The 24,447-nt window shown below is 46.2% G+C and overlaps 1 protein-coding gene across 2 annotated transcripts in view; it reads left to right on the top strand.

The window, feature by feature from the left end:
• SDK1 (sidekick cell adhesion molecule 1) overlaps window positions 1-24,447 on the top strand; it is a 553,308-nt gene that overhangs the window by 204,104 nt on the left and 324,757 nt on the right. The window lies entirely within an intron of this gene.

Raw genomic sequence — 24,447 nt, 5'->3', positions numbered from 1 at the left:
CAGTCGTCTGAGAGAGCTGCCCGGTAAAACCTGACTTTTGTGTGCCCAGATAAGATTCTCTCTTGTTTTCTTTGTGCCTTAAAATTTCAGGGAGAGAGGGGGCAAGGCATGAGCCTGTCAAGTGTGCTCTGACGTGGGTTGGATTCCCAAAGCAATAGTAGCAGTTTGAAATATTACTGGAAACCTGTCTAGAGATTGTGGCTCTCCCACAAATGATCAATTTAGAATCCTGCTACAGCTTTACACATTGTAGGGACCTTTACTGCCAGAACTTTGAGAAACACATATAGCAAGTGTCGTGTGCTTTATGGTAGAGTGATGAGTTAATCATTTAGGACGGATTGAGCCTTCTAAGTGGGGTGTGTAATGAGACGTGCTCTGGCCCGGGGATCCTGGGGCTGGGCGTGAGCAGAACTGAGTGTAGGCTGTGGTCTCTAAAGCGTGTTTGTAGGCACTCCATCAGGAAATAAGCCTTGAGCCTTCACCCTAACATATGCACACTCAGTTGTTTATAGATTATAAGCATAAGAGATACAAAAGAGATCAGTGGTATCTTTAGTGTTTTGCTAATCTTGAACATTTTATTAATCTTAAAAATAGACAAGTAGTTATTTTACCAGTAGAAGTGAGTTTATTCAGGAATAGCAGAACATTGCAATTCAGGACAAGCAAACCATGGCAAAACCATAGGCAAATCCAAGAAACAAAGGAGAGGAACGTTGTTTTATGGAGAAGAAGGAAGAAGTTGTATGTGGCGGGGGCGGGGATTGAACAAACATCCATTGGGGAGAAACAAGGGTTCATGGTGGTGATGGTCCCTGGTTGGCTGAGTTGCAGGGTGGTTGATTTTGTTTAGGTCACGCATTGCATTGTCTTGGCCTGCCGGGCCCTGTAGCTGAGGTTTCTTTCCTGTTGATTGTTCTTCTCTTGGGTCTGTAATAGACATTTCTTCCTGTGAGAGACATCGAGTGATGTCACTCCAGCCTCCCGTTCTAGCCCCCGAGCCGACTTCAGTGAGTTTCCCCTTCATTAATTTTTAGATTCATTCCATCTTTAGTTCATGTCTCATGGCACAATAGACACTTCTTGAGTGGAAATCCATATTTTACGTCGTCTTCCTGCTGTTTAGTTTTTTGGACAAATTCTTGCAACCTCTGTTTAAGGAGGACTATGTATCCAGTATCATTGCCGATGCAGAGCCGCTGTTCGTCGTCCTCTTCTGTGCTGCCTATGGAGTGACTCCAATCCGTGCCTCTTGCCAGGAACGCTTGTGTCTGGTTATCTATTCTGTGACAGTTTAGTTAAAACCAAATATAGCTGGTCCTTGAAGAACACGAGTTTGAACTGCATGGGTCCACTTACATGCACGTTTTTTTCCCGATAAACACAGTACGGCTCCGTAAATGTATTTTCTCTTTCTTATGATTTTCTTAATGATGTTTTTTCTCTAGCTTATTTTATTATAAGAATATAGCATGTAATACATAAAACCTACAAAATGTTATGTTAATCGAGTGTTATGTTATTGGCAACAGTAGGCTATTAGGAGTTAAGTTTGGGGGAGTCAAAGTTATACACAGATTTTCAACTGTGCGGGGTGTCAGCAACCCAACCCCCATGTTGTTCCAGGGTCCACTCGACACAAATACGTCTGTCTGGGCGAAGGTGAAACCACAGCCCATTGGCAAGTTCTGAGAACAGACAGATACATGAGGGCATCGTGTCTACCTCCTTGAAAATGCACATTTTTTGTTCTCCCCTTGAGAGAATGTGCATTAATTACAGTGTATGATGTGGGGCCATCCCACCAACACACCTGGCATTATCAAAGGTTAGTTTTCTTCTTATGGCTTTGCTTTAAAAACATAGATTAGGGGCGCCTGGGTGGCTCAGTCAATTGAGTATCCAACTCTTGATTCCAGCTCAGGTTGTGATCTCAGGGTCGTGAGTTCAAGCCCTGTGTTCAAGCCCTTACTTAAAATTTAAAAAAAAGCTAGTTCTGTTTTGTTTCTCAACCCCAGGCATATGTTTATATGGGTTAGTGACAGGCTTAGAATCAAGTACAACTGGTGATTCTCAACCAGACTTAGTTTACAACAAAACAAAACAAACAACAACAACAACAGAAAAGACCAATGAGGCCCGGCGGACGAGACAAAACTGGGTTATTTCTGTTACTTACCTGCTCTCGTCCGTCTTCTCTTCCCATGCTGCCTTTCGTTCCCCTTTATGGCTGATTGCAGCCTAATCTCACCATTGGCAAGTCTGAGAGAGTCAGTTTAAACCATAAATTGTAACTTGCCCTCAACTTTTCAATGTATTCAGGGTAACCAAGTATCCTTAGTCTCCCAAAGCAGCCTACGCGGACCTCTCAGGACACACACACACATTTCCAAGGGGGTAAGCAGGCACGCATAATCTTTGCGGAATCTATTTCCGGGTGCTTTCATATACTCTTCCTAAAGCCAGATCTGCCTGAGCATGCCTGAGTTTCAAGGAGCTCTCTTCCTTCTGCGGTTGCCTCCCTTACTGGGCACAAATCACACTCATCCCGATTCTTTAACACAGGCATTAAGTGAGGGTATGAGTGTCCAGGTGCCAAACAAAGGGGTAATCCTAAATGTCAGTATCGGGATTGAGAAAGTGAAGGACTCCAATAAATCATTGTATAAATTAGGTGCTTCGGTGTCTTGCTGTCTGCAAAATGAGGCAGGACCAAAACGCAGTGTCAGTTGACTTTTTATTACAAATAATTTTTGAAGATTGCTGATATCAGTGCAGCCTCTGCTTGTAGGACAGGAAGACATTTCTGGCCTCTTTGTGGTTTGGGGGCGATTCGCCTAACACTAGTCAATGAAATGTGAGTGGAATGAAGCACATCGCTTCCAGGCCAGGGATTTAAGAGGCAGCAAGTGACCTTCACGCTCTCCCTTCCCTGTGGCCAGGCCACTTTTGGAGATGGTGGAGCCCAGGCTGGAAGCTGTCCAGATACTGGAAGAACAGCCCGAGAGAGCCCCCAGTGGAATGACGCCTTAGGGAGCGGGGAACGCACCTCTGTGTGCCAAGCACTGTGATTCCACGCTTTATTTGCTACTGGAACAAAAAACGATCTATCCTAACTAATAAATGACCATGTGGAGCTCAGAAGGGGCTAAAAGAACTGAGAGAAACCCAGGTAACAAAATTCCTTCCACCGTCATCTGCTTTTCTATGAACATAGTTTCACAGGAGTTATATATACAGAAAAGAAGTAGGATTAGAATCAGGGTACACGGCTATCCATTTCTGGGAGAGAGGCATTTTCAGTGATTTTTTTATGTATAATATTCATCAAAATCGGTTATACTTTTGATTAATTGAGTACAAATAACAATTGTAACAGTAACTCAATCCAAGAGAACTTTTTTTTTTTTAACCCCAGAGCCATATGGTTGCTGGGAAATTTTAATTCATATGCATATTTTGTCAGAGGCTATGATAGGGTGATCAATAAAATACTTGGAATCATTAAATGTAATAAATTAGGATAAAATTCTGTGGGAGGTATAGAATGAAAGTACAGGTTCAAGATGAAAAAGGAATGAGGTCAGATTTCTGGCTACTAAAAATTAAAGCTTGTTGATGTCTTTTTTTCAAATGGGTGACAACGTGCATCAAATCCTTCGACCTGCTCTATCAAATGCCTAGATTCCTTCGGATACATATAAAAGAGGCCGCAGACTTCTACTTTATTAAAATACACTAACATATCCAAAATTAAAATACATGTGAAATTCCCTTCTCTGTAGTCCTTCAAATGTGTGTTAAAAAGCATTAGATGTGAACGTTAGCTGTGGAACAACCCAGTTTGGCAAAATTCTTCTAGGTGATGTAGGAGCAGAAACTATTCCAAGCTATATGCAGCTCTGATGCTAATTTATAAATAAGTGTGCTGTTAAGTGATTCCCCAAGGGAGAGGCAGAAGCAGGGCCCTGATGAGCCTTGAGCTGCAGGTAGGTGTTTCATGGACATTTTCCCTGTTGAATCCCACAACAGCCTGTGAGTCCGTGATCAACACCATTACCGGGCTGAGGGCTCCAAGGCCCCAAAAACATTGGGGTCATCGACCAAAATCACAAGAATTGCGACTAGGGGATTAGGGACTCAATACCAAGTTTCTCTGAGCCCCCAACACCCTAGATTTTCCTTTTAAAAAGGAACAGCATGTATTTTGCACACTGGGTGTGCTTTGGTGGCCAACCCGTGTCCAGGCCAGAGGAGAAGGCATAGAGAGCTCAGGAAGCAGCCTCCCCGTTGAACTGGACATTCCGTGAAGAGCTTCTCCACCCTCAAACCTCAGAGGAGCTTGGTTTTGTTTTCAAAAGGAAGCTCTGTTTTGAGCTCAGAACCACTCCCCATAAACATTCAGTCTCCGTGTACTGTTCACGCACATGCAGCTCGGAGGCTGGCACCCTTTTGCAGCTGCCAGGGGTACGCTTGGGTGGCCGTGAGTGAGAGTGTGAGCACAGGTTTGCCGAAGTGTGTGGTGGGAGAGGAGATAGTCAGCACTCAGTGACGGAGCATTCGTAACAGCAGAGTGTGTTGTCACTTGTCACCCAGGATGCAGTAGACACTACGTGGGCGTAGAACAGGACGTGGTCTGCTCTGGTGACGCGCACGGCCATCCTCATCTTCCCAGCCATTGCTGGTGACCGGCCTTGGCGGACTCTGCCCCCAGAGCAAGCCACAGCCGGCGGGGTGGAGCACAGCTGCTCCAGCTGGTGCATTCAGTAGACAGAGTGTTGGCATTCACTTGCTTCTTCCAGGATAGGATGATTATCCAAGGGCACAGACTGTCACCTAGTAGTGACTTCGTAATCAGACCTTAAATCTCCCCCAAAGCCCACCTTTAATGTTTTTCACAACTACCCCTCCTCCTGTCCCCTTGTGAGGTACATCAATTTAAATTCTTTTGTCCAGACATCTCGACACAGGAGTCTTCTAACTGGCGCTTCTAAGGCTGTAGCTGGATGTAACCCTAATAATTTTACCTTTGACCCTGGGATCTAATTTCTTAACCTTAGCCAACAAGCAGCCGCATGCTTGCATTCAGGTGACTGAGAATTTGACATCCTTTCATTGCAGGTTCTTAATAATTAAACAGAACATTTCAAAACTTGTCATGTATTGAGAGGGACTCAACATTGTGACTTACTCAGGCAGTAAGTACCTTCCCAGCCTGGATCGCTTCGGATGTCACATTCATTGAAGTGCTTCATCTGCTTTCCCTGTCTCTATAATTGATATGAAAAGATAAGCAATTTTTAGAGGGCACAAGCAAGGGGGATGGAAAATTGAATTTTCCTCGCAATCATTTTTATCAAATCTAACATACATCCATTACCCATCTCGTCTGGGGAAATCCTAAACAAAGTAATGGTTATCAGCCAAGATGAGGCCACGGAGCCAGTTGTTAGTTGTAAATAGAGTTTTCTGTGAAAAACTGTGTTTACTCAGTGGTTGGATACAGATGGTGACCGTGGTTAGTTCCCTTGTGTCGGAGCTTTTACTCTTTCCTGGACTAAATAATCCCACTCTTACCTTCATGTTGTCCCCTGGCCTTTTATGAAGGGGCTCAGTGTTATGAAGTCACTGATTAAGAAACACATGTTTAGTTTGTCTTTCTTCAGAGTTTCCAAGGTTTGCAAACTCCACATTGTCCTACTTGCTGGACTAAAATGTCTTTGTAGATCGTGCTTCAGAAAAATGAGATATGCGGTTTTCTGATTCGGAGGGAACGTGGAGAGAGGAAGCAGCCTCAGTGACTACAGGGTGTCGTGGAGGGCAGGCCCGATTCCCTCCCATGCTAACATCCATTTCGGGCTTTCCCCGAAGGATAGGAAGACAGGATGTTGCCTAATATGTGATTAAAGCCTGTGATACTCGTTGTCTTAGCTTGGGCGCTATAGCAAAACACCACAGACTGGTTGGCTTGTGGACAACAGACATTTACTCCTCTCGACTCCGGAGGCTGGGGACTGCCAGCCTGGTCAGGTTCTGGGAAGAACCTTCTTCTGGGATGCCGAGTTCCTACTATATACTCACATGGTGGAAAGGGTCCCTTTAGGAGGGCACGAATCTCCTTCATGAGGGCTCCATTCTCATGACCTAATTACCCCCCAAAGGCCCCACATTCTGATGTCATCACCTCCTGCCTCCACACTGGGGGGTTAGGATGTCAGCATAAGAGCTTGGAGGGGACCCAAAAATGCAGTCCATTGCAACAGTAGGAACAGCAGTCATTTACCGAAGTCTGCTCTGGGTCCAGTATGCAGATATTCTACATGATTTCATCCCCCATTTTTAAAAAAGCCCTAGGAGGTACATATCTCATCCCCATTTAACACACAAGGAAACAAAGGGAAGAAATGATGTGTGCAAGGCCGCACAGTTAATTACGTGGCTTACTTTCCACCCAAGTCTGTCTTCTCCCAAAGAGACGGTCTCTGTTTTCTTTATTGACATTATTTATATTGCAGATCATTTTTGATTTTTAAAATCACGTTGAAAGTTCTTAATCTGGTTGCTGCTTTTCTGTTTGCAGCCTGACAACCAGCCACCTTCTGATAACAGTTCAGTTCTGCCTTTACAACTAAGTCATAATGTTTTATGGCTGATCACTGTAAATGATGTTCTTTCAGCTCTCATAGAAGGCAATTACAGCGGGTGATTAAAGCTGGAGATCTTTACAGGATGCATGTGAATATTAAATTAAGCTTTAAGAAAATCAGGTAAAGCATCTGTTAAAGTAAAAGGTCACTCAGCTGCTCTAAAGACCATGACTGAATCCAGAGAGCTGGACTCCCCACTTTTCCGAGAACTTGTGCATCTGAGATGTGAAAACCCATGGAATTTGTATCAGAAATAAGAGGAACCAGAAATAGATATTAAGATGTAGACACTGTATGTTCTAATTAGCCAATTCTTAGCAACAGTCTCCACCTGTGAGTTTTTGTTCTTCCGGGTAATTACTCCGCCTATACCCTCTCCCCTTTTATGATCTCCAGCCATATCCTCCTTGGCACAAAGTCAGTTCCTACCATCAGAGCCTGGTATGGCTCTGTATTTGGTAGAGATGTCACAGGGCCTGTGAGACATGTAACTGCTGATTCTCAGTGTGACCTGCTATTTGCCCAGGGGTATTGGGGGGGGGGCGGGGCTTTTTCAGGTCACGGCCCAAAGACTGTTATTTTAAGTGGTTGCATAGATAAGGAAACCGTGAGCTGAGAATTTCCTGGTTCACCCTAGCTCCACACCTGAATGACCACCTGCGAAGTCTGCGGGCCATCATGGTTTTGTGATACTCCTAGGGAGCAGCATTGAGACACAAGCCCACAAGTGCCAAAGCACTGATGGAACTCCTGAAAGTACGGCTGTTCTTCCACGTGGGTCCCCAGCATGGACTTGACAGTCGGCGTCAGAGCTGGAAAAGCAGCCGTGCTGGCGACCCACTCGGCTGGCTCTGCACGGTTAGCTGTGTGTTTGCTCATCTTACTGGGAATGGACTTGGGGGCTGTATCCCACCTGCATGGTAGGCCCCATGCTGTGCACTCCCTTCACTTTCCTGGAAAGACCACAGCACACTCCAGTATACTCCCCCATCAGGATGTCACTCTGTGGCTATATTAATGCAGACAGGCTGGAATTACACAAATGTTTGCCCTCAGGTGGGAAGGTTTCCAGCACAAACGTGCTTCCAATTTCAGACTTCTCCCTTTCTATTCTTTGAGACTTTGGGAAGCACCCTTGTCAAAATGACCTCGGTATAAGACCATATACAGGACTCGACCTTTGGTTATTAGTTGATTTCAGAAAGTTGAGGTGGTTTCACACTTTTTTAGCCTATGGAGGAAAGCTTCTCCTGAAATGAGAAAATAGTCTTGGGGAAAAAAATATGCAAAAAATGTTACTGTTATAAAGAAGTATAAAATGAGTAGGCAGTGTTCTGAGCCTTTTATTTCTTTGTTCATTTTAGTTATAGTGTTTAAAAAATCATGACAGTAAGCATGTACTGGATAGAAATCCAGGAGTCTCTAGTTCCTTGGACACTGTATTCCCATTAAGATGGGCAGGATCGTGGGGCGCCTGGGTGGCTCAGTCGGTTAGGTGTCTGACTTCAGCTCAGATCATCATCTCGTGGTCCGTGAGTTCAAGCCCCGCATCGGGCTCTGTGCTGACAACTTGGAGCCTGCTTCAGATGCTGTGTCTCCCTCTCTCTCTGCCCCTCCCCCTCTCACGCTCTGTCTCTCTATCAAAAATAAATAAACATTAAAAAATTAAAAAAAAAAAAGATGGGCTGGATCATACCCATCACTCAAGTTTTACCTGCTGGACTGAAGGTGAGCCCTTGTGCCCCTGCCAGCTTCTGTTCTGACTGGCTGGTGCCCCTACCACCACCACGTTGGCATGTCCATCAGTATATATTCTGAATATCACTCCAGCCTGGAAGAATCCTCAAGGACGAATAAGAAAGTAAACCTCTCATCATTGTGGAAGGACTTCGTGTACTTTGCTGTTCTGGAGTTCCCCCAGGCCATCGCTCCACACACGTCTGAACGGAAGGGGCAGTGGGCAGGGCTGCCCTGTGATTTCTCCGGGCCTTTACAGTCTGTGTGCCTCCTTTTTGTCCCAGCGTATATGACCCCTCCTTTTAAAAATTGAGATTTTGTGTCTGCTATTTCACTCAGAAAACGCTGAGCATCTAATATGTGCCGGCATGATGCTTGATGCTGAGGAAACGACATGAATAAGGCACACACCTTCTTGCCTTTCATGAGCTCGAGCTTTGCTGAGCAGAGAGGCAGACCCCGAGCAGATGGCAGGGTCGTGATGTGGGGGACGCCCTGTGGAGTGGATGTAGGGGCCGGTGAGTTCTGCCGCCAGCTTGGGAAAACATCATCAGACGAGCTCTTTGGTCCTTGCCTCCATTTACAGAGACACGCACTCCCAGCGAGATGGTGAAGACCAGGAGGTTTGGGGCGGAACTACTCTCCATTCCACTCAGGACGGTTACAACTGGTGCCCTCTTGTCTGTTCCGTTTTCCATACCAGTGTCCCCAGGACGCGCGTTCCAGTTAAGTGTAGCATCCTGATCTCTTACCAGAATGCGTGTTCCCCGAGGGCAGGCTGCCCCTCATTCCACCAGCAGCGCGTGAGAATCCATGGGGCCTGCCAGTGCTTGTTCTGTGAAGGAGCGAGAGTGCTAGACCCCAGCGCGTTATTTCCCATCTTCATCCTTCAGCACCAGGGACAGGGACGGGCGCCTCCTCCCGCTCGCCCAGCCTCCGCATCTCCCACTTCTGCAGGAGCCTTCCCTCCAACCCTGTCCTGGCCCTTCCTCCGGCCCTGCCCCTTCTGTTTCGCTTTTCATAGCTCCTTCTGGTTCTCATTGCCCCCAGATGTGAGGAGCTGCATTGTGTAGGCCTTTGGTACGATACTTCCTTTTGTTTCTCTGCAGTTTTCATTCTCCTTGGAGAACCCCTTCATTCTTGTGACTTTATGTATCACTTTGATCACATGTTATCTCCAGACCCGAATGCCAGTCTGAGCATGTGGTCTTCAAGCAAAACGCTGGATGAAATGACTTAAGTCCTCTATGGCTGTGACATTCTGATTATCTTCTAATTGTTAATTTCTTTGTCTGATTCAGTTACGGTGCCTGAAATGGCAGGCGTGCCCCCAGGCATCTCCTCAGTTATTGACTGACTTCTTTCCTGTTTTATGATTTCCCTTGACCCCCTGGGGTCTGGCTTCCCTCTGTGGGTCAGTCTCTCTACCAGTTCTGCCGCTGTGTGCAGTGCAGTGGGCAAAGCTTGCCCAGTCTAACGTGGTTCTTGGGAGGTGGTGCCCGAGAGTGAGATCCATGCTGTTGCTGCACAGTTGCACTTGGAAGTTAGATGAGCCTGTCTCCTTAGACTTCCTGTCCACAGCAGCCTCTTCTCCTAAACTCCCTGGAGAGTCACCTCACTGCCTTTCTGCGTTTCCACCTCTTTGCTGTCCCTGAACGTTTCACCTAAACCCCTGCTTCTTTCAGAACATTTATCCATCCATCCATCTGTCCATCTGTTAATATGTTCACTCAGCCTATATTTATTGAGTACTTAGTAAGTGCCAGCACTATGTTGGGCATTGGGAATATAACCGTGATTGAGGTAGACTGGTTTCTGCCATCACAGCTTGCATTAGTGGGACAGAAAAGCAAGCAAGCATGTTTGATGTGGTAGGGGATGCCCTAAGTGAGGGAATAGTAATTTTCCCACTCGTCCTGGGCTTCTGTCTCCTCCATGTCTAATCTTTTGCCTGTTGGAAAAGGTCTAATTGGCAAATATAAAGATACACAAGATTGCATGCTGAAGAAACACTTCTGGGGGGAAGAGTTATAATAGTTCTTATTTATATGACTATAGGCATATATAAAGAAAATATGGAAATTTTTCAAAAGATGGATTGTGTGAGAAATAGGGCAAGTCAGTAGAATTACAGCCATCACGCTGTGGGCCTCATTATCCTCACGAGCAGGTCCCTTCTGTGGGCAAAAGTAACTGAGCCACGTGAAAGAGTGCCAGCTCACGCCTGTGCTCTGCAAGCCCAGGGTGTCAGACTGTAATTTAAAAGATGAGTTGCTTTACAAATGGACTATTAATATAGGTTCTTCATCTCTTAAGCCATTCAATATGTGATTTGTAAAAATTGATCTCCTTATAACTTATATATAAGTTACATATGGAACTTCTATACATTTACATAAAATAACCTAGATGTGTAAGTTACAACTACAACATGAGTCAGCTAGAACTGCCATAGCAAGATACCGCCAACTGGGGTTTAAAAAACTGACATTTATTTTCTCACAATTCCTGAGGCTAGAAGTCCAAGAACAAGGTGCCAGCAGAGTTGACCTCTTTTCCTGGCTCGCTGATAGCTGCTTTCTCCCTGTGTCCTCACGTGGCTTTTCCTCTGTGCACATGGAGAGAGAGAAAGATCTGGTGCCTTTTTCTCTTCTTATATGGACACCAGTCCCATCGAATTAGGGCCCCGTCCTTTTGAGCCCATTTTTCCTTAATTACCTCATTAATTAGAGGCCCTTTCTCCAAATACATATTAGGGATTAGGACACCCATATATGAATTTTAGGAGGACACAATTTAATGCATAATAACTGCCCTATCCCTGTTGTGGTTTCTTTGCTAAGGCACAGCACTGCTGTAGATCACATGTCTACTTTGGCCATCTGTGGGCTCTGTTTGCTCGTTGCTGTGTTTTGCATAGCCCACACAATACCGTAAAAAGACACAAGTTAGTATTTACACATCAAGAGAAACTCTTCCAGTTTTAAAAAATGCCTGACAGGGGGCACCTGGGTGGCTCAGTCAATTAAGTGTCCGACTCTTGGTTTCAGCTCAGGTCATGATCTCAGGGTCATTAGGTTGATCCCTGTGTCAGGCTCCGTGCTGGCCGTGGAGCCTAACTTAAGATTCTCTCTCTCTCCCTGTACCACTCATACTCTCTTAATTAATTAATTAATTAATTAATTAATTAATTAATTAATTAATTAAAGAAGGAAGGAAGGAAGGTAGGTAGGTAGGTAGGTGGGAAGGAAGGAAGGTGGGAAGGAAGGAAGAAGAACTAATAGCTGACGAATAGGTCGCCCCAGCCCCACCTTCCCAGGTCCAACAGGCTGTGTGGTTGGGTGCATTCTCCCAGGGCTGAGGCCTCCGTTTGCCTGTGGAGTGCAGTATTGGGGGAAAATATTCATTGTGAGTTTTAAATTACTGCAGCCTTAAAGCAATGTAAGGGGCAGGTGTTTTAGAGTGAGGGATTAAGTCTCTTTGTTCTTGAGGTGAATTGGGTATTTGTGTTAACAGTCCTCATCATTGGAGAGAAGTGTTTCTGAATCTTAGCCTTATTCTTTCACATTAGCTATCTGCTCTCGAAGCATTTGACTTGTGACCTGTGATCCAGTAGAAGTGTCTGTGATGAAGGAAATGTTCTCTGTTTGTACTGCACAGTATGGGAGCCATTAGCCTCATGGGGCTACTGAGCACTTGAAATATGGCTAGTGAAATTGCGGAAGTGAACTGTAAATGCCATTTAAATTAAATTAATTTTAATTTTAGTAGCTTCATGTGGCTGGAGGCTACCATGTTGGATGAGACAGTTCTATAAGAACGTATAGCACTTCATATACAAAATGCCCATCACTGATGGTACGTGCTCCTAGAATTTTCTAGAAGCATTAAGAGCTTGTCATGACCAGCAATACTTTGACTCCCAGGACTCCTGGAGAGCAGTTGCACATACAAGCAGGAGAGATGACAAAGGCTTATTTACCGAAGGTCTGTGGCCGCGGAGCACTTTGTGCAGGGAGCAAATGTGATTGGTTAGTCACTTGCTCTGCACCTTCAGGGTCTCTAGGAGTCTGTATTAATGGCACCCCCTAAAAGTGGGTGGTCACTGCCTAGCCTGCCTGGGTAGACACGGCAATCTTGGTCTCTGTGTTCCACAGTTATCTATAGGATATCTCTTGTGCACCAAGCCTTGAGCAAGGCCTTGGCCAGTTAGGGGAGCCAATGGTGAGATGGTCATGTCAAGAGATAATTGAAACAAAGGCATGTGAGCCACGATGGAGAGGAGCACAGGTCACTATGGAAACCCCAGTGTGGGGCACCCATCAGGTCCAGAGGGACTGGGGAGGTTTTCCCTAGGGAACTGATATTTAACCGTGACCTTAAGGTCGAGTAAGAGCAGTCAGATGAACTGCTGGGGAGGAAGATGACCCCAATGAAGGGAAAACAGCATTGCTTGGGGTCAATAGAAGCTTCTCTATTCTATGGGTTCTAGAAGCTTCACAGACTTTTGACATACCAACTTCTGAGATAAGAGCTTGCCGAAACATAACTGGAAATATGAACAATGCTTTAAAAACCAGGAGATTCCACATAAGCATTGAAGATCTGGTGACCTGGACCCACATGCCCCCTCAAGACATCAGTCAGCCCCAGCTGAGAAGGAGTGGTTCACTTTCCGTGGCACATCTGCTCCTCTGGCCATCGCCCCAACTCTCCCCAGCTGTGTCCCTAATAAGCAGACCAGCTAGGTGTGATTTGTCATCATGTTCGCCTTACGGTGTTTCTTACTGTAAAGAAATCTTCTGTACCCAGTCTCTATCAAAAATAGGGACACGGAAGTTAGACGAGGAACGTGGACAGTATCTCACGCCGCACGATAGCGGCTTGGTACCTGTGGGCAGGAGTGTGGGCGAAGGCGGGTCAACGCTGCTCACCACTAACGGAAGGAGAATCCAGATCAGGGATCTCCATTTGGGGCTCAGTCACTGCAAGGATCTTCCATGATGGATGGCCCACGGGACTCAGCCTCCACGACAGACACACGTCCCGTCTCCCAGACAGCTGCATCCAAGGGAGCGCCCCTCACCTCCCTCACAGCTCTCTTTCTGGCCCCTCACCCCAGAGGGGCATTCCTTCCAGGATCTCCTGATTTTCCCCGCTGCGTTATTCTAGAAGGCCAAGCCCTCCGCTTGCCAGACAAAGGACACCTCCACAGACAGGCCAGTGCTGAGAAAGTGGGTGACTGTAACAACTGGATAAGAAATCCTGTTTAAAGTCAGGTGGCCTAGAGTTCCATGCTTTCAGCAAAATTGAAGGAGGACCCCATCAAGTTGTCGGCCAATAGATCATTAAAAATAATGTGTGATGATAAATTACTGTGTCATTTTGGGCATAGTCATAGGAATGATGTGAAAGAATTGACAGTGTTCTAATGAAACTCCTTCCATTGCCATATGCTTGTTTATGAAAATAAGTTTTCTAAGTGCACACATTTATAAAAACAAAAGCTAGAAATAAAATTGATGCTGAATGCCTTCTCATTTTATCTGGAAGTAATATTCATCCATGAATACATGAACTAATTTTTTAAAAAATCCCATTCATCCACTAAAAGATGTATTCCCAATAAAATTACACTTTTTCATGTTCAGTATTTTTCAAAATTTGTGATGATAAATTTTGGTGTGATTATTACTTATAATAATTATAATGGATGACCAACCAGAATTTTTAACATTTAGAGTTTTCAGATCATGGAATTTGAAAAAAAAAATAATGAAACCTCCATCTTTTCTTGTGTAGAGAAGTGTGATAAAAGACTCTCAAGCATAATATATATTACAGTAAATAAAATTCTATGCATGGATTGAGAAAAAGGAATGATGCAAAGTTTCCAGGTATTAAAAAGATTTTAGAATGAATGATAGTTGGTATGAAATCACAATCATATCTAGGTCCCTTTGGATACACTTAAAAGTGTCATCTAAAGTTTTATTTAAAACACACTAGAATTAAATGTAACGTTTATGTGAGGGGGATATAGTTTTTGCAAAATTCTTTTATGCACTAAATGGGCAAAAATACCCGAAAACTGTGTCACTTAAAGTGGTAAATGCAAAGTGTATGCTTCGTTTGCGAATGAAAGTTGAAGCGGGGGAGGGGATTTGAGAACCCCCAAATGTTCGTGGCAATAATGCCAGGACAGTGGGAAAACTGGAAGGACAGACAGAGGATAAATCACACAAAATTTATAAAAGTGCTGGGCCAGTAAGTTAAACAATAATCGTAGGAAAAGTGACAAAATGGAATAAAAATATTTTAAGTATATGATAGTGTCTTAACCCTAGGTGCCCATGAAAATCACCTGGGCTGGTTCAGGACCTTTCTTTAAAGCCGGCACGCAGGGGCGCCCAGTGGCCCAGTCATTTAAGTGTCCAACTCTTGATCTTGGCTCAGGTCATGATCTCACAGTTCATGAGTTCCAGTCCCCCATCGGACTCTGTGCTGACATGGCAGCGCTTGCTTGGGATTCTGTCTTCCTTTCCTCTGCCCCTCCCCTGCTTGCGCGCGCGCTCGCTCTCTCTCTCTCTCTCTCTCTCAAAAAAACAAAAACAAAAAAACCACGCGGGTGCTTTGACTACACACACACACACACACACACACACACACACACACACACACAGCCAGTGCTGTGAATTACTTGGTTAAAGTCAACATGTGGTCCTTGGACCAAGGATACCACCATCATCCTGGGAGCTTGTTGGGAATGCAGAGTTTTGAGCTGCATCTCAGTCCTACTGAGTCCCATTCTGCACCTGAACTAGATCCGTAGGTGATTCATATGCACGCTCAGTTTTGACAAGCGCCCCCGGGTGCAGCTGCTGTTGGTACAGCAGTTCTAGACTAGAGCTGCTCCAAGGGTGGTCCGGGGACAGGCCCCTGGATGTTTGGTAGACGTGCAGATTCGCAGGGTCCCACCCCAGACTTCCTGACCAGAATCTCTGGGAGTGGGATCCAGGAATCTGGGTTTTAATGAACCTTGGCTGATTCTGGTGTTCTCCACAATTGGAGAAGGACCGCTCTGGAGAGAATCCACACAGACCGGCTCTGAGCGTCACGCTAGTTTAGGGCGACGGCTAGGGGCTGAGCACCAGGAGGGCCAGCTCAGTGAGAGAGTTGCAAGCTTCACCGGTCTTCAGCCCCAGGTACCTGTTGGCCAGGGGTCCCGGTGGCACGGCTGATTGTCTGCGGCTTACAGGCACGGCCTGGTAGTGCCTCTTGGGCAGACAGCCCTTGGAAACACTGCCGCCGGCCACTTATTGGGTGACTCAGAAGACTGTTGGTGTTGAGGAGAGGGACCGGATCAGAGAGGGTGCCAGCAGATCCAGCGGCACACTCCCCCAGTGGCTCAGACCCCGAGATCCAGCAGATCTCGTGGGCAAGAGGCATCCTTGCTGGAGGCAGGTGCTGTGCGCGTCTGTGGTGGCCTCAGTGGCGCTGTGGTGCGGGGCCCCAGACGGAGGCAGGCTCACTCCTTCTGTGGGAGAGAACTGCTCTTAACTGAGAAGGACAGACATCCCGCTCTAATGAGTTTCTGGGCCCTCGTGGACCCTGAGCACCAAGTGACCAGTTTCCAGAACTGCCCGTCACAAGCTGGGTGCCATGAGACCCTCCAAGTCAGGAGGGCGGCACCTTTGAGGCTGGGCCTGTGCAGATACAGAAGGTGGTAAATTACAGGAAAGGTAACCCCAAGCCCTCGTGTCACTGACTTCTTCAGCACTGACACCTCTGCCCCATCTTATGACCCCAGCCTCTGTGGGAAAGGGTCCTAACAATCGATGGAGGAGTGAAAGCCTGGGACCGACTCCCACGTGGGTCCCAAGCACCCTTGGCCCATCGGAAACATGCACCCCTTCCAGATGGCCGTCAGGACGTGGTGAAGGGAAGTCCTCCCCTCCCCGCACCGACCCGGTTCGGGGGTTATGCTTCCTGTCCCTAAACTCTGCTCTCTCAGAGTTCCTGCATTATGGGAGACGGTGCTGTACTGGGAGGGTGCACCAGGCTTCCCTGGACAGTCAGGTGAAGACAGGCGCTGGCTGGGGAGTCGGCACCAATGACCATGAGGAGCCCAAGCCTTTGCCCCCCAACAGGGGCAGAGAGGAAGCTGAAACCCAGGCGACTCTCTGGTATGTCCCCACCGCTGCACACCCAACAGTAATAGGCAGTGGGGGGCTGTAGCGCCCGGGGCAAGTCAGCTACATGCTCTGAGGAAGGTCTGGGTCACCCCGCCGGACAAGTTGAAGTGCTGGCCCCATCGTTCTACGCCCCTGGAATTTTACTCCCTCACACGGTTGAACCCAGGGCAGACAGGACTGTCCGAGTCTGTGCGGGAGGAAAATGTGTCACCAGAGGTGCAGCCAGGAATTGTGCCGTGCTGTTTGTGGAGGTCCGGCAAACCTGTCTCTTTGGAGAAGGAGTCCCAGAAGGACGTAGGTCAACGATTGGTGGCAAGGTGGCCCAACCCATAGTCCTCTTTGGTGAAGATACATCCAGCACCCGCCGACACCCCCAGTGAGTCCGGACTCAGGAAGAAATGGGTCTCGTCAGCAGCCCTCCCGCACTTAGTGCAGGAACCTGTGCAGCTCAGGGCCGCCATGCCTTCCCCGTGCCCTTGGCCTCCTCGACGCGGGGCTCTAGCTGGCCTGGCGGGCTACAGGGCCGTCTTCCTAACACCAGAACCACTTGACTGCATTTACTCTGTTGACTTGCATTTACTTCAGGACCCCGCGGAGCACGGGCTCACATCGCCTTGTGATCTGGACCAAGTTGAATATTCTGGTTTCGAATGGTCTTCTTTAGGACTACAGACGGGCTGTGATTTATTAACTTTGTCTCTGGCTACTTAAAAAAAGGGGGGGGGGGGCTTTTATTGTGAGGAAGAAATTGTTAAAACCCTATCACCTACAAGTAGGACTTGGCTCTTCTCCGAATTAACTCACATCAACCTGTTTTCAATTGGCGATATTCCTTCATTACGTTTAATTCATTTTGAAGCACATCTGATTTTTTTATTCATAGTGCTTTTGATGAAAATTAATTAGTTTCTTTAAGAACCGAAAAAGTATTATCACGGGCACTCAGACCCTGTTAGACAAAAGGGCCCTATTACAAAGCTGGCCTGAGGATCCAGAGCGCGAGGCTGTTTCGGAGAAAGCTCACCCCCGGGTGCGGCTGTGGAGGCTTTTTGGCCGCTGGGGGCCTGGGGCTCAGTTTTCTCATCTGTAAAATGAGGACTTGGAACCAGGTGGACTCCATCTCAACTTGTGTTTTATGAGCCCAACAAAATTAAACTTCTACGGAATAGGTATATAAAGAATACATTGCAAAAGTTACGTAAACGTTATACTGATGAAACATTTTCTTAGCCCAGTGGAGAGTGCCAGTCACAATTGTAAGTAATAAGGGCACAGGGAGAAGTACAGAGAGGCAGGCGATGAGAGGAGAACAGTGGGCTCCAGGCTGGTACTCGGGTATCAGGTCCACCCCGAACTAATGGCCGAGATGTCGGGCAGGCTCGGATGGGCTGACCAGGACGGCCCCCGGTTGTGCCGGCCTGGAGGGGCCTGGATGTGCTGTCCTGGTTTTCAGGGAACAGTCAAGCTTGAAGTCTACAGACAGCCAGCTTCCTGTAACTTCACCTCTTTTGCAAAGACAGCTATGAAACCATCTTTCACGAAGCCAAAGAAGAGTCCACTTCCTTAACTATAATTTCAATCATGAAGAAGTTAGAGAGAAAAATCACCTTCAAAAGTACCACTTAACTTACTACAGCTCTCCAGTTGGCCCATGACGTCACTGTTTGCCTCGGGCCTTGGAGACGAAAGTCAAATCTGTTTACCTACCATGTTTCTGATTTGGTTTGACTAAACAAGAGCCTTGATTTTAATAAAACGTGTGATCCTGTGTTCACAATCCATTACGAGTAGAACCTCCTGAATTGGTCCCTTCATTACTTACCAAATAAATGTTGTTGTCTTAAGAGAAGGGCTTTTAACATAATACTTTATTAGTCGGAATATATACTTCACCAGAACATCTGTTATCACACAAGATGCAGGGCTCAATGGCCTGGCCCGGGGAGGGGAGGCCAGACAGCCCTCAGAGAAGGGAGTCTGGAGAGCCAGGGTGGCCCAAGAGCAGTGACCCAGAAAGTGCTCATGGATGTGCCCCGTTGGGGACAGCAGAGCGGGAGGAAAGCAGAGTTGGGAGACCAAGCTACCTCAGTCTGGAGGGTGGGAGGAACGTAAAGCTGCATCTGAGTCGTCGGGCAAACCCACCCGCAGAATGGAGGGCAGAGCAGGTCGTAGAGTGGGCAGAGGGCCTCACGTTGGCATGTGCTGGGCATGCTGCTCGGACTTGAAGACGGACCGCCAACCCGTCCTAAAAAAACCGCAGCTCTCGATTAAGGGTCCCCTAAGCTGTGGGTCTCCCTCGGCGTTCCAGATAGGATTCTCTCGACGCAGGTTTTTGTTTTTGTTTTTTTTCTCTTTAACAAATGCAACCTGGTCAATTAAAAAGAAAATCCATTTGCAGTGAATATTTATTTAACACTGAACAGGTTGCTTGCTGTACGAGCCTCAAAATAATACAAATAAAATAAATTACTGGATGCATTTAGGAAGTGACTGGATCACCAGTATAAACAGATTGAAATTGTGGTTTCTGGAATAAGTTCAGTAGAAATGATGTTTAAACCGCTCTCCTATATGCAACCTTACAGAAATCCACTTGAATAATTTTTTTTTAATTTTTTTTTAACGTTTATTTATTTTTGAGACAGGGAGAGACAGAGCATGAACAGGGGAGGAGCAGAGAGAGAGGGAGACACAGAATCCGAAACAGGCTCCAGGCTCCAAGCTGTCAGCACAGAGCCCGACGCGGGGCTCGAACTCACGGACCGTGAGATCATGACCTGAGCCGAAGTCGGACGATTAACCGACCGAGCCACCCAGGCGCCCCATCCACTTGAATAATTTTAGACCATATTCCCAGTTACTTAAAGAAGAAGGGTGGGTTTGTATTTCTTGATAACACATATGCGTTTCTGTTTGAAGTAAATGAGAGTAACTCACCGATAGCAGGAGGAAAGAGAGCCCCAGAAATTTTGTTAACTATAAGTTTAGGTTGCTGATAATTGACATTGCTTTTCCTGAACTGAATAATAGCATCGCTCACAGGGGCCACACACCCAGCCGCATGCAGGTGCATACACACCCATGAAAAGAAAAACGTGCCAGCACATCCCTCTGGATATGCAGTTAATATCCTGGTTAAAGGGATCTCAGTAAAGATTTCCTATAAGTTATGTTTATTGCATAAAACCAGGTAGAACATGGGGCGCCTGGGTGGCTCAGTCGGTTAAGTGTCCAACTTCGGCTCAGGTCATGAGCTCATGGTCCGTGGGTTCGAGCCCCACATCAGGCTCTGTGCTGACAGCTCAGAGCCTGGAGCCTGCTTGGGATTCTGTGTCTGCCTCTCTCTCTGCCCCTTCCCTGCTCACACTCTGTCTCTCAAAAATGGATAAACATCAAATTTAAAAAAAATAGGTAAAGCATAAGGTATGAATTCTGTGCTAAGGGAATTCTGCCCTCCGATTTTCACAAGAGAAGGACATTTCTTTAAGGAGTTTGATTACCTGTGATAGGTCGTTTCTGAGTATGATGTAGAGCACCCACCTTCCAGCAGAGCTGATGTTCAGATGACTTTTCCGCAAGCCCCAGGTCCCTGCACACCTCCCTGATCCTTTGAGAAGAAGCCAGCCGCCCCTCTATAAAGTCCCTCAGATCTGTGTGTGTTGACACCTTCTGTCTGCCTCCCTCCAGTCCTGGAAGGGCATTTCTGCTCCTCTTGGAGCTCAGAAACATCTGCTTCCCGGACCTCCTCTTCTCCAGGAGCTTGGCTCCGCCTTGTCTGTTGTCCACTCAGCCTCCCCTGCAAATCTGTAGGCACACTCAGTGCCTTTGCCATTGACACCCTCAGGCTCCCTGCTCCGGGGCCTTCGCCCTCCGCAGCCCTCTGGGGTCTGGTCTCCACTGACACTGCCACCAGTGGGTCAGAAGTGACCTGTACGACTCCACATCTCAGGATTTGTCTTCCATTCTTTCTTTTTTGGCCACTTTCCCCCATTAAATGTCCTCTTTCCTGTTAGTGTCGATCACTGAGGCCTGGAGCCCCAAGTCTGCTCTTGGGATTGTGCGCGCTGTGGCCGCGGCTGGGTCTCACACGGCCAGGTGTCCCATGGACTCCTCGGGCCACTATCTGCGTAACACAGGCCCTCATTTCTTGCCCAGACCCATTGCTCTCACTAGTAACCAGTCTTCTTAAACCTGGAAATCATAGGATCATCTTAAATTTCTCATCTAGTTCCCTGAAGTTCCCAAATTCTGTCTGTTCTGTTTCTGAAATAATAGGAACTTTATTTAGCGTATGCTGGGGTCTATGACTTGCTACGCTGAGGGAGGCAGTTTGCAGAGGAACCTGCTGACATGGTGCTAGTCCAGGCCACAAGACCAGTAAGTGCTAGAAGCAGGGTTGAACTTGGTGTACAAGCTGCAAAGCCCCATCTTTCGAGCTCCCACTGCCTCAGGCTTCCGGCCCCTGTCCCAATCCCCACACTCACTCGGGCTCCTGTCACCTCCCCCACCCTGGGAGAAGGCTCCAGCAGTTTTGCTGCCCTTCCTCCTGAAAGAACTCGTGAAAGATGTCCACCTCCTCACACACCTTTAGTACCGTTTTCACACGTGTAAATACTTGCAAGGGATATTATTGTAAATATGCACATTTAAAAGTAAAACTTCGTCCTTCTGAACAGATCCACTGGAATAGCTAATTACCATAGTGGTTTGATAATCGACATCCATTTCCAAAGACCGTGAGAAATGTTTTCTCGGACAGTTGACGGTGGTGTTGCTACATTATTGACTTCTACTCTGCCCACCCTGCTGCGGGATTTTATCCCAATGGACTGTTAGTTTATGCTTCAAGACTTGTCATTGATCACCCTATCATACTTTCTTGCGAAGGTTGATCAGAATACCATTAAGTGTATTACACGTTTCATAAATAATTATCAAACTTAAAATTTTAATGAGAACGTCTCTCTCGATGAGATGGGTTCAAGGGTATTTATGTTTTGGTACCATAATCAGAGCGACTCAAGTTGGTTCTTCAGTTTGGGAGCCAGAGGGTTTTGTTCAACATGGCACGTCCTTGCAATTCAGGATGGAGACAGGTTAGCCTTCCTTCTTCAAGTGGGAGGGTGGCAGTGAAAGGGGAGGAGGGGGGAGGGCCTGGAGCTCAGACTTCTCAGGCAAGTGGTTTTAGGGAAAACACGTATGGAAGTTGGTATCTGGACATTGATTCTTTTATAAGTGTCTGTGCTTAGAATGTTCCTTAGGTCACCTTACCCCAGGGGCAGGGGTCCCTGGCTTGAAGACCATACTCTGGACTATTGCATTGGCCTCCCCACTAGCCCATGGCAGGTGCCCTACCCCGGGCACCTCTCAGTAATGACAACGGAGCTCTCTTTCTAAAAAAGGCCACTTGCCTTCTCCAGAACTGAAAATCTTCACTCCTTGCTGGTATTTAAGACTCTTTACACCTGTCCTAGCCTATGTATGAAGTTTCAGTTTTTGCAAATTTTTCCACCTCTCCCCAAATTAATTCACCCTTGTCCTGCTCTGCTGCACTTTGAACAAGTCCCCTGGCCCAGAGTACCCTCACCCCCTTTATTTCTGCCCACACATCTACAAGATGGCTCACATGTTCTGTCTCTTCTGAAATCGTATGCAGTCCTGAACGCATTCATACATCTGTCATAACGCTCCCCACCCCCACCCCCACCCCGGCGGTCACTGCACCTGCTTTACCTGGCAAGGCCCGAGCTCCTTTCCAGACTTCACCTCCCTTCTGACCGTGGATCCCTAGGTTAAGCACAACACCCAGTGTACAGCTGGAATGGAATTGGTAGTTTCAGATGCCAAGACATTAAACTTCTTAAATAAATGCAAGAAAGTAGACTTATTCTTTAGGAAGATCATTTTTGAGGAAAACCTGTTTACACAGTTTGATATTATATTCATTGACTGAGAGGGTAATTTTTTATTTGAGAGAATATGGCGAGAAAATAAGAATGTGGAAGATCTCTTGAGCCTTATACTGACTGGTGAATTTCAATTTAAAGCAGGAAGTTGAATCCGTTTTGACAGATGATTCTGCCAGGGCAGCTATTTTGATAATAGATTGGAATGTTGCTGATAGTGGCCATTACCTACAGTACAACACGCCGTCCTCTGGGTAGTGGGATCATTTGTTTCCTTTCTTTCCTTATTATTGTACCTATCTATGTAACTTTCAAAAATCATAAATAAATCTTTTTTAAAAAGCTGCTCTGAGGCTCACCTAGGGACCGTAAGGTAGAAAAGCAGGCAGACCTTTAATTGTGAAGGCTGTGCTTGGCACCACAATAACAGATTAGCTTTACAAAAAGAGAATTCAGAAGTTAAGAATAATAATATGTGTTTTCACAAGTTGAAATTACCAGTAATTCACAAGTTGGGTAGGAACTGGAGACAAGGCAGAGTTTCTTAGATGGTATCTGGCAAGTTAAAATATGGAAGGAAGGCGTTTCCTTCTCTGTTTGACTTACTGTCTTCCTCTCTGCTGTCTTATAACCAAAGCCACTTAGCAGAGATGGCCCCTGAGGGTGAGAGACACCTGCCCTGGGGCCAGGCCGCCTGCCTGAGTCTGGCCGCTCTGCTGGCAGGCACGTAGCCCTGAGGGAGCCCCCGAGCATCCCCTCTGCTTCTGCTGGTCATCTGTCTCACAGGGGGAGCAGTGACAGGTACATCACAGGAATGTGTGAAGTTCTGGGTTAAGAACACGTCAAGCGTGTAAGAGGGCCTAATGTGAATTATTGTTATTTAATTATTGCCTTTATAGAATTATTCATATTACTGAGTACAGTGATGCAGTGAGTACAGTGATCTTATTCTAATTATTGTATATTTATAGTTTTTATTAATTAAAATGAGACACTTTTTAAAATGTATGTGTATTTATTTTGAGAGGCAGAAAGAGCGTGTGCAGGGGAAGGGCAGAGCCAGAGTGGGAGAGAAAATCCCAAGCAGGCTCCACACTGTCAGTAATGAGCCTGAGGCAGGGCTCGAACTCATGAATTGTGAGATCATGACCTGAGCCAAATTTAAGAGTCGGATGCTTAACCCATTGAGCTACCCAGGCGGCCCTCAAAATAAGACACTTTTAAAATTTTTTCTAAAAATTTTCTGACGGACCAACTAAAAAAAAAAAAAATCCCATGTGTACATTATTAGTAACTCAAAATTATACAATACACGTTGGAAGTTTCACTTGTCAGAGTAAAAATTATCTTTTTTATGAAAATGCATTTAAAGCTTGTTAAGAGCAGACAAGGATGCTATCTGCCATGAATAATAAGCTATTAGGAGACAATGTCTTTCTTGAAGACACGATATAGTCCTTTTTAGAAATTGAATTATTTGGATGATATTAACATTTTAACGGAGGAATTATCCTTTTTTCATATTTCTTAAGAAAGTGATATTTAATTTCGGCTTCATGTTAGTGATGTTATAAGTATTTAATATATCCAAAATCTCAGTTCAAACTAATTGATACTTCATATTTCCATAAAGATAGAAGCATCACGCGCTTCTTGGTTTCACGTGTGTATCACTGCCTTCGTCGTCAGTGTGAGCTTTAATGGAGCCATATTGTGAAAATACCAATCCCGAGGAAATAATAATTTGGATAAGTAATATCTTTGATGTGAAAACTTGCCAATCACACAAGTGCTGTGAAGATGTGTGTTTTACAAAAAAGGGCCCCGTTTGCTAAGTGACAGCCGCTGGCATTAGGCAGGTGTACGTGATTTGCGGGAAGCCACAGCAGGGTCTCACCTGGTCTCCCAGGATGCTGTCCTCCTAGGCGGCCGTGGTGGACACAGAAGAAGTGGCCTTTG

This window comes from Acinonyx jubatus, chromosome E3 (genome assembly GCF_027475565.1).
Source record: "Acinonyx jubatus isolate Ajub_Pintada_27869175 chromosome E3, VMU_Ajub_asm_v1.0, whole genome shotgun sequence".
NCBI lineage: Eukaryota > Metazoa > Chordata > Mammalia > Carnivora > Felidae > Acinonyx > Acinonyx jubatus.
Note: the sequence above shows the minus strand (reverse complement) of the source record. Positions and strands in the feature narration are given on the sequence as shown.